The following is a 12,385-nucleotide window of genomic DNA, read 5'->3' on the forward strand; positions in this document are numbered from 1 at the left end:
AGATCAGAACACCAGATGGTACAGCTTGGTCTGGTCTAGCATACAGCTTGCTCTATCGGGGTCTGGGCTGGGTTTCTGTAAAGCACTTTATGACAACAGTGACATCAGCATCCATAATGATATGTGTCTGTGTCTCCTCTTTATGGTTACCAGGACAACGCTAGCCCTTCCTCCCTCCCGGAGTCCTCATGTCGTGTCTCTCCCGGTAGCACCTTACTGCTGGGTTGGAAGAGGTTGTCTGTGTTGCTGGTGGACTGCAGGAAAACAACGGGGCTGAGTGGAACTGTGAGAGGAGGAGAAGAGAAGAAAGGATCAGATTTGACTCATCAAAGTAAGTGCTGTAGTTTAGTTTGAACAAAAATAATAGATCTTCCCACTGGTATCTGTTACCAGGACAACCAGCAGAGTTCTGTTAGTTGACATGAAGATAGACTGGTATCTGTTACCAGGACAACCAGCAGAGTTCTGTTAGTTGACATGAAGATAGACTGGTATCTGTTACCAGGACAACCAGCAGAGTTCTGTTAGTTGACAGGAAGTTAGAGTAGTGTATATGGATGTTATGAATATCATAATACTGAAAAAGGATTCTGCCAATGAACAGAGAGAAACCAATAGACCATATAAAACCTTGATGAAAGTTAGATTTAGAGAGAAAGTTTCAAGATGATCTGATGTAAGGTGCATGTTTTACAAAAACCTTTCCTCAAAACATGGATTTTACATTGCCTGTCCCAGTCAACCCCCCTGTCTTTACAAGACTGTAGAACAGGAAAACAAAACTCCAGAAACTTCAATTTGGCCTGTTTTAATTAATTAACTAATACTGGAGGAAAGCTGGGATCAGGCTGCCCACTCAAGAGAAAGCTTCAAACTGTAACCAGTGCCGGCAACCTTGTTCAGGTTATCAATCAACCTACCAGGGTAGTGACAAACAGTAGAGGAATGAAATCATCAACATGGTTTGATCATATCTTTACTAATGCTGCAGAAATGGGTTTTAAAGCAGTATCCAGATCCACCAGATGTAGTGATCACAATATAGGAGCCATGTCTAGGAAAACCACCGTTCCAAAGGCTGGGACTAATATTGTGTATAAGAGGTCATACATTTTTTTGTAGTGATTCCTATGTTGTTGATGTAAATAATATTTGTTTGTCCGTAGTGTGTAATGACGAGCAACCAGACACTGCCCTTGACACATTTGAAACTGCTTATCCCAGTTACTAATAAGCAGCACCCATTAAGAAAACGACTGTAAAAACTGTTAAAACCACGTGGATTGATGAGGAATTTTAAAAATGATATGATGAAGAGGGAGGCAAAAGAGATGGCATATAATGGCTGTATAACTGAAGGAATAGAAAAAGGGTATGATGTAGAGCAGTGGTTGCCAAACTTTTTATAGTTCCGTACCCCTTCAAACATTCAACCTCCAGCTACGTACCTATATCTATCTATATGATACAGTTATTAAACATACGAATGAGTGTGAGTTTTTGTTTACAACTCGGCTCGTGGGAAGTGACAAAGAGCTCTTATAGGACCAGGGCACAAATAATAATTATATAATTTTGTTCTTTATTTAACCATCTTTCATATAAAACCTTATTTTGTTCATTGAAAATTGTGAATAACTCACCACAGGTTAATGAGAAGGGTGTGCTTGAAAAGATGCACATAACTCTGTGACCCAAGTGGCGTCGGGAGCAACTGTTTGCACGCTCGTTACCACTCCACTATGTCTCCCTGTCATGGCGTTTGCACCATCAGTACAGATACCAAAATGTATTTCAGGTAACCTGGCCTACTATGGTCTACTATGCTAATTCTGTAGCGGTATTGTTAGAGATTTTGTTGTGGCGCCAGGCAGGTATTAACCTGCTGGAGGGAAAGAGTAGATTAGCGCTACCAGGCACACATCATCAGAAGATACTGAATAGAGTGGAGCCTGTTGGCCAGATAGCCAGTGGAGACTAGAGTGGAGCCTGTTGGCCAGATAGCCAGTGGAGCCTGTTAGCCAGATAGCCAGTGGAGGCAAGAGTGGAGCCAGATAGCCAGTGGAGCCTAGAGTGGAGCCTGTTGGCCAGATAGCCAGTGGAGACTAGAGTGGAGCCTGTTGGCCAGATAGCCAGTGGAGCCTGTTGGCCAGTGGAGGCTAGAGTGGAGCCTGTTGGCCAGATAGCCAGTGGAGGCTAGAGTGGAGCCTGTTGGCCAGATAGCCAGTGGAGCCTGTTGGCCAGATAGCCAGTGGAGACTAGAGTGGAGCCTGTTGGCCAGATAGCCAGTGGAGCCTGCTAGCCAAATAGCCAGTGGAGGCAAGAGTGGAGCCTGTTGGCCAGATAGCCAGTGGAGCCTAGAGTGGAGCCTGTTGGCCAGATAGCTAGTGGAGACTAGAGTGGAGCCTGTTGGCCAGATAGCCAGTGGAGCCTAGAGTGGAGCCTGTTGGCCAGATAGCCAGTGGAGCCTAGAGTGGAGCATGTTGGCCCGATAGCCAGTGGAGCCTAGAGTGGAGCCTGTTGGCCAGATAGTGTGGTGGTTAATTTCTTTACTATCAAATGAGGAGATACGAACTTATCACACCAAGTCAGAGTTATACTTAAACTACATCTTTAATAATAAGAGCTTTGCAATACCAATGACTTGTCAACGATTCACCATTTTCTAATGATCCGTTGAGAGTGGCAAAACAAAAGTACAAAGGTCTTTTATAACCAAGATACACCCCTTTCAACCTACATGACGAACAACAGATACATAGAATGGCCACAAGGTTAAGATTTGTATGAAAGATATTTATAATACATAGTAAACAGCATCTGCTCTGTCAACAGTTTTCATTGTATAGACCAAATGTCTGGAACCGTCTCTTCCTGGTACGGTATAGAACAGAACCATTACCTCATGTTCTCTGGAATTCTCTTTAGGTTTTATCACCCAAAGACATCGTAAATCTCCTCTGTCAGTGTTATCTCATAGAGGCCCATCCTCAGTAGAACACACACACAATAGTTAACAGAATACTCTATTCTGTCGAATAAAACAACCATTATAATGCAATACAAGCGTTATAACATGATCTTGCAATTTCCATGACAGTAGCCAGTGGAGAGAGAACATACAGTGGGGGAAAAAAGTATTTAGTCATCCACCAATTGTGCAAGTTCTCCCACTTAAAAATATGAGAGAGGCCTGTAATTTTCATCAAATCAAATTTATTTATATAGCCCTTCGTACATCAGCTGATATCTCAAAGTGCTGTACAGAAACCCAGCCTAAAACCCCAAACAGCAAGCAATGCAGGTGTAGAAGCACGGTGGCTAGGAAAAACTCCCTAGAAAGGCCAAAACCTAGGAAGAAACCTAGAGAGGAACCAGGCTATGTGGGGTGGCCAGTCCTCTTCTGGCTGTGCCGGGTGGAGATTATAACAGAACATGGCCAAGATGTTCAAATGTTCATAAATGACCAGCATGGTCGAATAATAATAAGGCAGAACAGTTGAAACTGGAGCAGCAGCACGGTCAGGTGGACTGGGGACAGCAAGGAGTCATCATGTCAGGTAGTCCTGGGGCATGGTCCTAGGGCTCAGGTCCTCCGAGAGAGAGAAAAAAAGAGAGAATTAGAGAGAGAATATGTGGGGTGGCCAGTCCTCTTCTGGCTGTGCCAGGTGGAGATTATAACAGAACATGGCCAAGATGTTCATCATAGGTACACTTCAACTATGACGGACAAAATGAGAAGAAAAAAATCCAGAAAATCACATTGTAGGATTTTTAATGAATTTATTTGCAAATTATGGTGGGAAATAAGTATTTACAAAAATAAAAAGTGTTGGTCCCATGTTTCAAAAGCTTATTTCTCTCATATTCTGTGCACAAATGTGTTTACATCCCTGTTAGTGAACATTTCTCCTTTGCCAAGATAATCAAAATAAAATAAGTAATGTTATTACCAGGAAACTCTACAACATTTGTTTTAAATTATAAAATGTTTGAAAACTGGCCTTGGGCTATTGAGGGATCTGATTTGGATTAAACCTCATAGCAAGGCAGTTTTACGATGTGGAGATGTAATTCTGTTCTCTCTTTAAATAAACACTGTCTTTGGCAGGAGGAAAACCAATCTTGGAGGAACCAAAGACGTCCGAACCAGCAAGACGACACCTCTGCTCCCAGATTGGAAAGAGTTTTACCAGGTTAGGAAGCCTGAAAAGACATGAGAGGGGACACGTAGAACCGAAGACACAAAATTGCGCCCGGTGTGGAAAGAGTTTTAGCCACTTAGGAAATCTGAAAGCTCATGAGCGAACGCACACACAGAACAGGCCTTTCCATTGCTCCCAGTGTGGAAAGCGGTTTAAGCGGTTAGACACCCTCAAAACTCACAAGAAAATACACACAGGGGTGAAGCCGTACCATTGCACCCAGTGTGGAAAGTGTTTTATCCGGTCAGGAAGCCTGAAGGAACACATGAGACTGCACACAGGGGTGAAGCCTTACTACTGCTCACAATGTGGAAAGAGTTTTAACCATTTAGCTAGCCTGAAAAGACATGAGAGGATACACACAGGAGTGGAGCCACACATTTGCTCTCAATGTGGGAAGAGTTTTAAGCGCTTAGACACCCTCAATGCTCATGAGCGAATACACTAGGGAGACACCATAACATTGCGCCCAGTGTGGAAACAGTTTTGGCCCTTTATAAAGCCTGAGAAGTCATGAGTGAATACACACAGGGGAGAAGCCTTACCACTGCTCCCAGTGTTCAAAGTGTTTTACCCATTTAGGAAGCCTGAAGGAACACAGGAGACTGCACACAGGGGAGAAGCCTTACAAATGTTCAGACTGTGGGAAGACATATTACTCATCACAGACACTTAAAAGTCATGTGAGAATCCACACAGGAGAGAATACTTACTTATCCTAGTGTGTGAACTCATATTTCACATATCATTGTCCATTGTCTTATATTGTTGACTGAGAATGTGTTTACATGTTTATACCACATGAAAGTGAATGGTACAAAGTATACTCAAACATATATTTGTATGTTTTTATTAGAAAACATGAATTGAATATGGAGTATGTCAGTTTGAATACAGAGTAGATCAGTGCTTCTACACCTGCATTGCAGGTTTGGGGTTTTAGGCTGGGTTTCTGTACAGCACTTTGAGATATCAGCTGATGTACGAAGGGCTATATAAATACATTTGATTTGATATGATCAGGTTCCATGTGTTTAAATGGTCCTTTTTTAAACTCTGACTGTGTTTATCTGGGTGTGTCATTCCTCCAGCACTACAGATAATCAAGTGATATTTGGATGTGATGCATTAGTTCCATTGTTGACATTTGCATTGTTGGCCCACTGATGATTTAATGAAATGAAAATATTCAGACTCTGCAATAGAAAATGTTAATTGTATGTGTGTCCACATAACTGATTATGTGACTAACCTTGTGAAACTGTCCTATTATAATCTCCTGTTCTTGGGAGTTTCATCCTGTGTTGCAAACCAATTTGCACCTGCGTCCTTGTATGAATAAAGTCCCGCCCAGGAACAGGAAACTATAAAGATATGTGCTCATCACCCAATGCTTTTGAATTCAGACTGTCTACACTGCACTGTGTAACTCTGTTATTCTCTCTGAGCTCAGAAATAAAGAATTTTGGTTTGACTTGGACTCCAGCAGATCCTTATTTTATAATATCCACCACAACTCTCCCACGGATTGCTGTTTATCATTGTCTCAAAGAAGAATTCCTCGTTACACTTTCCTGGGGGAATTTACAAGCCTCCCACTGGTTGAATAAACATTGTTTCCACATCATTTCAACAAAAGAAATCCATGTGATGTTTGATCAATGTGAAAAATCTGACCACCCCTCATCGCTGTCAAACTCTCTGTTCAGTGGCAGAACGACAGATCTGTACCTTGTTATCTCTGGGATTTGAACTTGCAACCTTCCGGTTACTAGTCCAACGCTCGAACCACTAGGCTACCCTGCCGCCCCACATCATCATATTTGTTCAATCACGTGTCATGAATTCATTATGACATCATCATATTTGTTCAATCACGTGTCATGAATTCATTATGACATCATCATATTTGTTAATTCACGTGTCATGAATTCATTATGACATCATCATATTTGTATATGTTTTACGTTACTTGTTTATGGTTCACTGAACAAACATGGGAAACTGTGTTTAGAACCTTTACAATGAAGATTTAAGTTCAAGTATTCTTTTTGTATTTTATTTGTAAAATGGCAACCAATCATCAATCATCATGTCACCAGAACAAGACCATCAAAATGTATTGGAAAGGAGCATCAAGCTCATCACATGCAGTTTCACCACCCTGTGAAGTTCATAACTTATTTCATCTGTAGCCTAATAAACTGCATGGGTTCCCAAGTCATAGTGGGAGGACCACACAACATATCAGCATGTGACTCCAAGTTAACTAAGACATGATGGTTATTATATAAATATTTGCTCATAAAGGAGTTTCCACCTCCATTTCTCGCTTATACATTTTTACTGACACAAAAAGACCCCACCATGTCAAACGAAGTAACAAATCGTCTGTCGGCATTTAGAAAAGTATACAGGCATATCCTGTTTCCATCAGCCCGGTCATTACTTTTGAAATGGTTGGATCAATATCCACCTTCATGAAATGGATGAAGCCTGATTTGGAATGTCTGAATAGTTCTATCTGGCTTCGTACCCCTCTGATAATCCTGAAATGTCCATCTCTAACTATAACATTTTCCGACAAGCTAGAACTGCTAAAGGGGGCGGAGTTGAAATCTACTGCAGAGTTCTGTCTTACTATCAAGGTCTGTACCCAAAACAATTAGAGCTTCTACCTTTAAAAATCCACCTTTCCAGAAACAAGTCTCTCACCGTTGCCGCTTGTTATAGACCCCCTTCAGCCCACAGCTGTGCCCTGGACACCATATGTGAATTAATTTCCCCCCATCTATCTTCAGAGTTCGTACTGTTAGGTGACCTAAACTGGGACCAGTTTAACACCCCAGCCGTCCTACAATCTAAGCTAGATGCCCTCAATCTCACACAAATTATCAAGGAAACCACCAGGTACAACTCTAAATCCGTAACAATGGTCACCCTCTTAGATATCATCCTGACCAACTTGCCCTCTAAATACGCCTCTGCTGTCTTCAACCAGGATCTCAGCCATCACTGCCTCAGTGCCTACGTGCGTAATGGGTCCACGGTCAAATGACCACCCCTCATCGCTGTCAAACTCTCCCTACAACACATCACCGAGCAGGCCTTTTTAATCGACCTGGCCCGGGTATCCTGGAAGTATACTAACCTCTTCCCGTCAGTAGAGGATAACTGGTTGCTCTTTAAAAGTGCTTTCCTCACCATCTTAAATAAGCACACCCCTTCAAAAAAAAATGTAGAACTAAGAACAGATATTGGTTCACCCCAGACTTGACTGCCCTTGAACAGCACAAAAACATCCTGTGTCGTTCTGCATTAGCATCGAATAGCCCCGCGATATTGAACTTTTCAGGGAAGTCAGGAACCAATATACTCAGTCAATTAGGAAAACTAGAAATTCTGTTTTCAAACAGAAATTTGCATCCTGGAGCACGAATGGAGAAGTCCATGGAGAATAAGTGCACCTCCTCCCAGCTACCCACTGCACTGAGAGATACCACCGATAAATCCACGATCATCGATAATTTCAATAAGCATTTTTCTACGGCTGGCCATGCTTTCCACCTGGCTACCCCTACCCCGGCCAACATCTCAGTACCCCCTGCAACATCTTGCCAAAGCCCCGTCCCCCCCGCTTTTCCTTCACCCAAATCCAGATAGCTGATGTTCTGAAAGAACTGCAAAATCTGGATCCCTACAAATCAGCCGGGCTAGACAATCTGGACCCTCTCTTTCTAAAGTTTGCTGTACCCCTATTACTAGCCTATTCAACCTCTCTTTTGTATCGTCTGAGATCCCCAAAGATTGGAAAGCTGCCGTGGTCATCCCCCTCTTCAAAGGGGGAGACACTCTAGACCCAAACAGTTATAGACCTATATCTATCCTACCCTGTCTTTCTAAAATCTTGAAAGCCAAGTTAACAAAGAGGTCACCGACCATTTAGAATCCCACCGTACCTTCTCCACTATGCAGTCTGGTTTCTGAGCTGGTCATGGGTGCACCTCAGCCACGCTCAAGGTCCTAAACAATATCATAACTGCCATCGATAAAATAGAGTACTGTGCAGCCGTCTTCATCAACCTGGCCAAGGCTTTCGACTCTTGTCAATCACTGCATTCTTATCGGCATACTCAATAGCCTTGGCTTCTCAAATGACTTCCTCGCCTGGTTCACCAACTGCTTCTCAGATAGAGTTCAGTGTGTCAAATCGGAGGGCCTGTTGTCCGGACCTTTGGCAGTCTCTATGGGGGTGCCACAGGGTTCAATTCTCGGGCCGACTCTTTTCTCTGTATATATCAATGTTGCCCTATTGCTGCTGGTGACTCTGATCCCCCTCTACTCTGACGACACCATTCTGTATACATCTGGCCCTTCTTTGGACACTGTGTTAACAAATCTCCAAACGAGCTTCAATGCCATACAACTCTCCTTCCGTGGCCCCCAATTGCTTTTAAATGCTAGTAAAACTAAGTGCATGCTCTTCAAGCGGTTGCTGCCTGCATCCGCCCACCCGACTAGCATCACTACTCTGGACGGTTCTGACCTAGAATATGTGGACAACTACAAATACCTAGGTGTCTGGTTAGACTGTAAACTCTCCTTCCAGACTCACATTAAGCATCGCCTATCCAAAATTACATCTAGAATCGGCTTCCTATTTCGCAACAAATCCTCCTTCACTCATGCTGCCAAACATACCCTCGTTAAACTGACTATCCTACCGATCCTTGACTTCGGCGATGTAATTTACAAAATAGCCTCCAACACTCTACTCAGCAAACTGGATGTAGCCTATCACAGTGCCATCCGTTTCGTCACAAAAGCCCCGTATACTACCCTACATATTTGTCGCCAAATGACCTGTATGCTCTCGTTGGCTGGCCCTCAATACATATTCATCACCAAACCCACTGGCTCCAGGTCATCTATAAGTCTTTGCTTGGTAAAGCCCCGCCTTATATCAGCTCACTGGTCACCATAGCAACACCCACCCATAGCACACGCTCCAGCAGGTATATTTCACTGGTCATCCCCAAAACCAACACTTCCTTCAGCAGCCTTTCCTTCCAGTTCTCTGCTGCCAATGACTGGAACGAATTGCAAAAATCACTAAAGCTGGAGTCTTATATCTCCCTCTCTAACTTTAAGCATCAGCTGTCAGAGCAGCTTACCGATCACTCTTCTACATTTGCACACACTGTACACTGTAGATTTTTCTATTGTGTTATTGACTGTACGTTTGTTTACGTGTAACTCTGTGTTGTTTTTGTCACACTGCTTTGCTTTATCTTGGCCAGGTCGCAGTTGAAAATGAGAACTTGTTCTCAACTGGTTAAATAAAGGTAAAATAAAAAATTTAAAACAATTGACTCTGTACTGGTACATAGTACTGGTATATAGTCTCCACATTGACTCTGTACTGGTACATAGTACTGGTATATAGTCTCCACATTGACTCTGTACTGGTGCCTCCTGTATATAGCCTCCACATTGACTCTGTACCGGTAACCCCTGTATATAGCCTCCACATTGACTCTCTACCGGTAACCCCTGTATATAGCCTCCACATTGTCTCTGTACTGGTACCCCCTGTATATAGCCTCCACATTGACTCTGTACTGGTACCTCCTGTATATAGCCTTGTTATTGATATTTCATTGTGTTACTTTTTAAAATGTTTTTATTTAGTAAATATTTTCTTAACTCTTATTTTTCTTAACTACATTGTGTGTAAGTGCTTGTCAGTAAGAATTTCCTTGGTTAGATTCCAGGCTGTGCTTGTAAGAAGCATTTCACGGTAAGGTATAGCTATAGCAGTTGTATTCAGCATTTCACAGTGACGTCTACACCTGTTGTATGTATGACAAATAACATTTGATTTGAACTAAATATGGAGTTTGTCAGTTTCAATGTTACTGTCTTTAATTAAATTTGATTTTTCAAATTCAGGCTGTGTGTGTGTGTGTGTGTGTGTGTGTGTGTGTGTGTGTGTATGTGTGTGTGTGTGTGTTTTTATTTTCTCTGCGTCATTCCTTGATCATTTCTTGTGGTCCTGTAGCTCAGTTGGTAGAGTATGGTGCTTGTAAAACTAGGGTAGTGGGTTTGATTCCTGGGACCACCCATATGTAAAGTATTTGCACACATGACTGCAAATCACTTTGGATAAAAGTGTCTGCTAAATGACAGATATATCCACTGATTATACCAAAGATTTGGAACACCTTCCTAATATGGAGTTGGACCCTCCCCTTTCTCCCTCAGAACAGCCTCAATTCATTGACTCTTCAAGCTGTCGAAAGTGTTCCACAGGGATGCTGGCCCATGTTGACTCCTCAGAGGAGGAAGGGGAGGACCCTCCTCCTCACTGATTATTTTTTTTTAGATAAAACTATACTAAATATAATCACGTCACCAAATAATTGATTAAAACATACTATTTTGCATCCTCCTCTAGGTACATTTACTTCAATACAAAACCTAGGAGGATTATGGTTCTCAAGGCTTCTATAGACTTACACAATAATTATGACAACTTCCGGAGGATGTCCTCCAACCTATCAGGGCTCTTGCAGCATGAACTGACATGTTGTCCACCCAATTAAAGGATCAGAGAATTAATCTAGTACTGAAAGCAAAAGCTACAGCTAGCTAGCACTGCAGTGCATAACATGTGGTGAGTAGTTGACTAAAAGAGAGAAAAATACAATAGTTGAACAGTTTTGAACAAATTATTTTATTCCAAAATGAAGGAAAAGCGAGAGAGAGATATTTCGTCACTTATTTTGCACTTACATTTTCACTTAATTAGCTAGCAAATGCAGCTATCTTGTTTAGCCTACTCAAACACTTGGCTCAAACAGAGCGATGCTATGATTGTAGCAGGTTAGTTCTATTAGCTCTGTTGACTATGATGTTACTTTAGCTAATATGTTGACAACAATGTAAGCTGTGTGTAGCAGTTATGAAATGGTTTGGCTTGGAAAGGTTTTTTTGCCTGGTCATATACAGCTGATGTGTTGTGCACTGAAGTACAGAAACAAAGGGAGAAGGTGATAAGAGGAGAGCACATAGATGCAAGAAGGAATACAACGTGTCTGTAATGAAAGTGAACTGTGTTTATGCATGATCAGGGGTGTATTCAGTCCTCCGATTCTGTTGACAAACATTACATAAACGGAACAAAACCGGGATCAACATTTGTCCAATAGAATCTCTTGTTTGAAACTGTTGGACTACTGATGACACCCATTTATCAGCTAGATGTAGTCAAGAGTGTGCTAGGCAGTATTTTTCTCTCGACCAGTGTGCACCTACATTCTAAACTTTCATTCATAGGCTAGGTTGCTACCTCATGATGGGTATAGGGACAATTAGAGTATCATGTAGTAGCCTAAACCTATTGCTGTTACATTGAACAGGGTGAGTGAAATATGAATGACAGTCGTCCAATATGCTGTAATAGAATTAAGGCCATGCTCATGAAAAAACAAACGGTCCTCCCTCATCTGAAACGGCACTGACCGCCACTGTTTTGGCTGGTGGACCATTCTTGGTGCACATGGGAAGCTGTAGCGTTGCAGTTCTTGACACAAACCGGTGCGCCCGGCACCTACTATCATACCCTGTTCAATGACCCTTATAATATTTTGTCTTCCCCATTCACCATCCGAATGGCACACATACACAATCCATGTCTCATTTGTCTCAAGGCTTAAAAATCCTTATTTAACCTGTCTCCCCCTCTTCATCGAAACTGATTGAAGTGGATTTAACTAGTGACATCAATAAGGGATCATAGCTTTCACATGGATTCACCTAGTCAGTCTATGTCAAGGAAGGAGCAGGTGTTCCTAAAGTTTTTTATACCCAGTGTATAGCACTACAGATAATCAGAAAATCAAGTGCTATTTGCATGTGATGCATTTGCACTGTTGTTTACAGGATGGTTTGTATCTTACACTGATTGAAGTGGGTAGCATGGTCGCATCTAGATTAAAACAAATGTAAAAAATTAACAGAGAAAACACACATTAACACACCACCTATTCATATAAGTATTTAATCATCATCATCTACATATTCATATTAAGCTTCTACGTCTGTGTACCGGAAATTATTATTTGTAAGAGAAAATATATCAGTTTATTGTTGAATTATTATGACGGTTTTTCCAATAC

At 41.9% G+C, this 12,385-nt stretch overlaps 1 long non-coding RNA gene across 1 annotated transcript; it reads left to right on the forward strand.

Annotated features, from left to right (window-relative positions):
- The first annotated feature begins 204 nt into the window (after positions 1-204).
- LOC118940021 lies at positions 205-5,676 on the forward strand. The gene is made up of 2 exons (XR_005036651.1): positions 205-331; positions 4,112-5,676. It is a non-coding gene; the product is annotated as an uncharacterized LOC118940021 (long non-coding RNA).
- Positions 5,677-12,385: the final 6,709 nt, after the last annotated feature.

Source organism: Oncorhynchus mykiss, chromosome 17 (genome assembly GCF_013265735.2).
Source record: "Oncorhynchus mykiss isolate Arlee chromosome 17, USDA_OmykA_1.1, whole genome shotgun sequence".
NCBI lineage: Eukaryota > Metazoa > Chordata > Actinopteri > Salmoniformes > Salmonidae > Oncorhynchus > Oncorhynchus mykiss.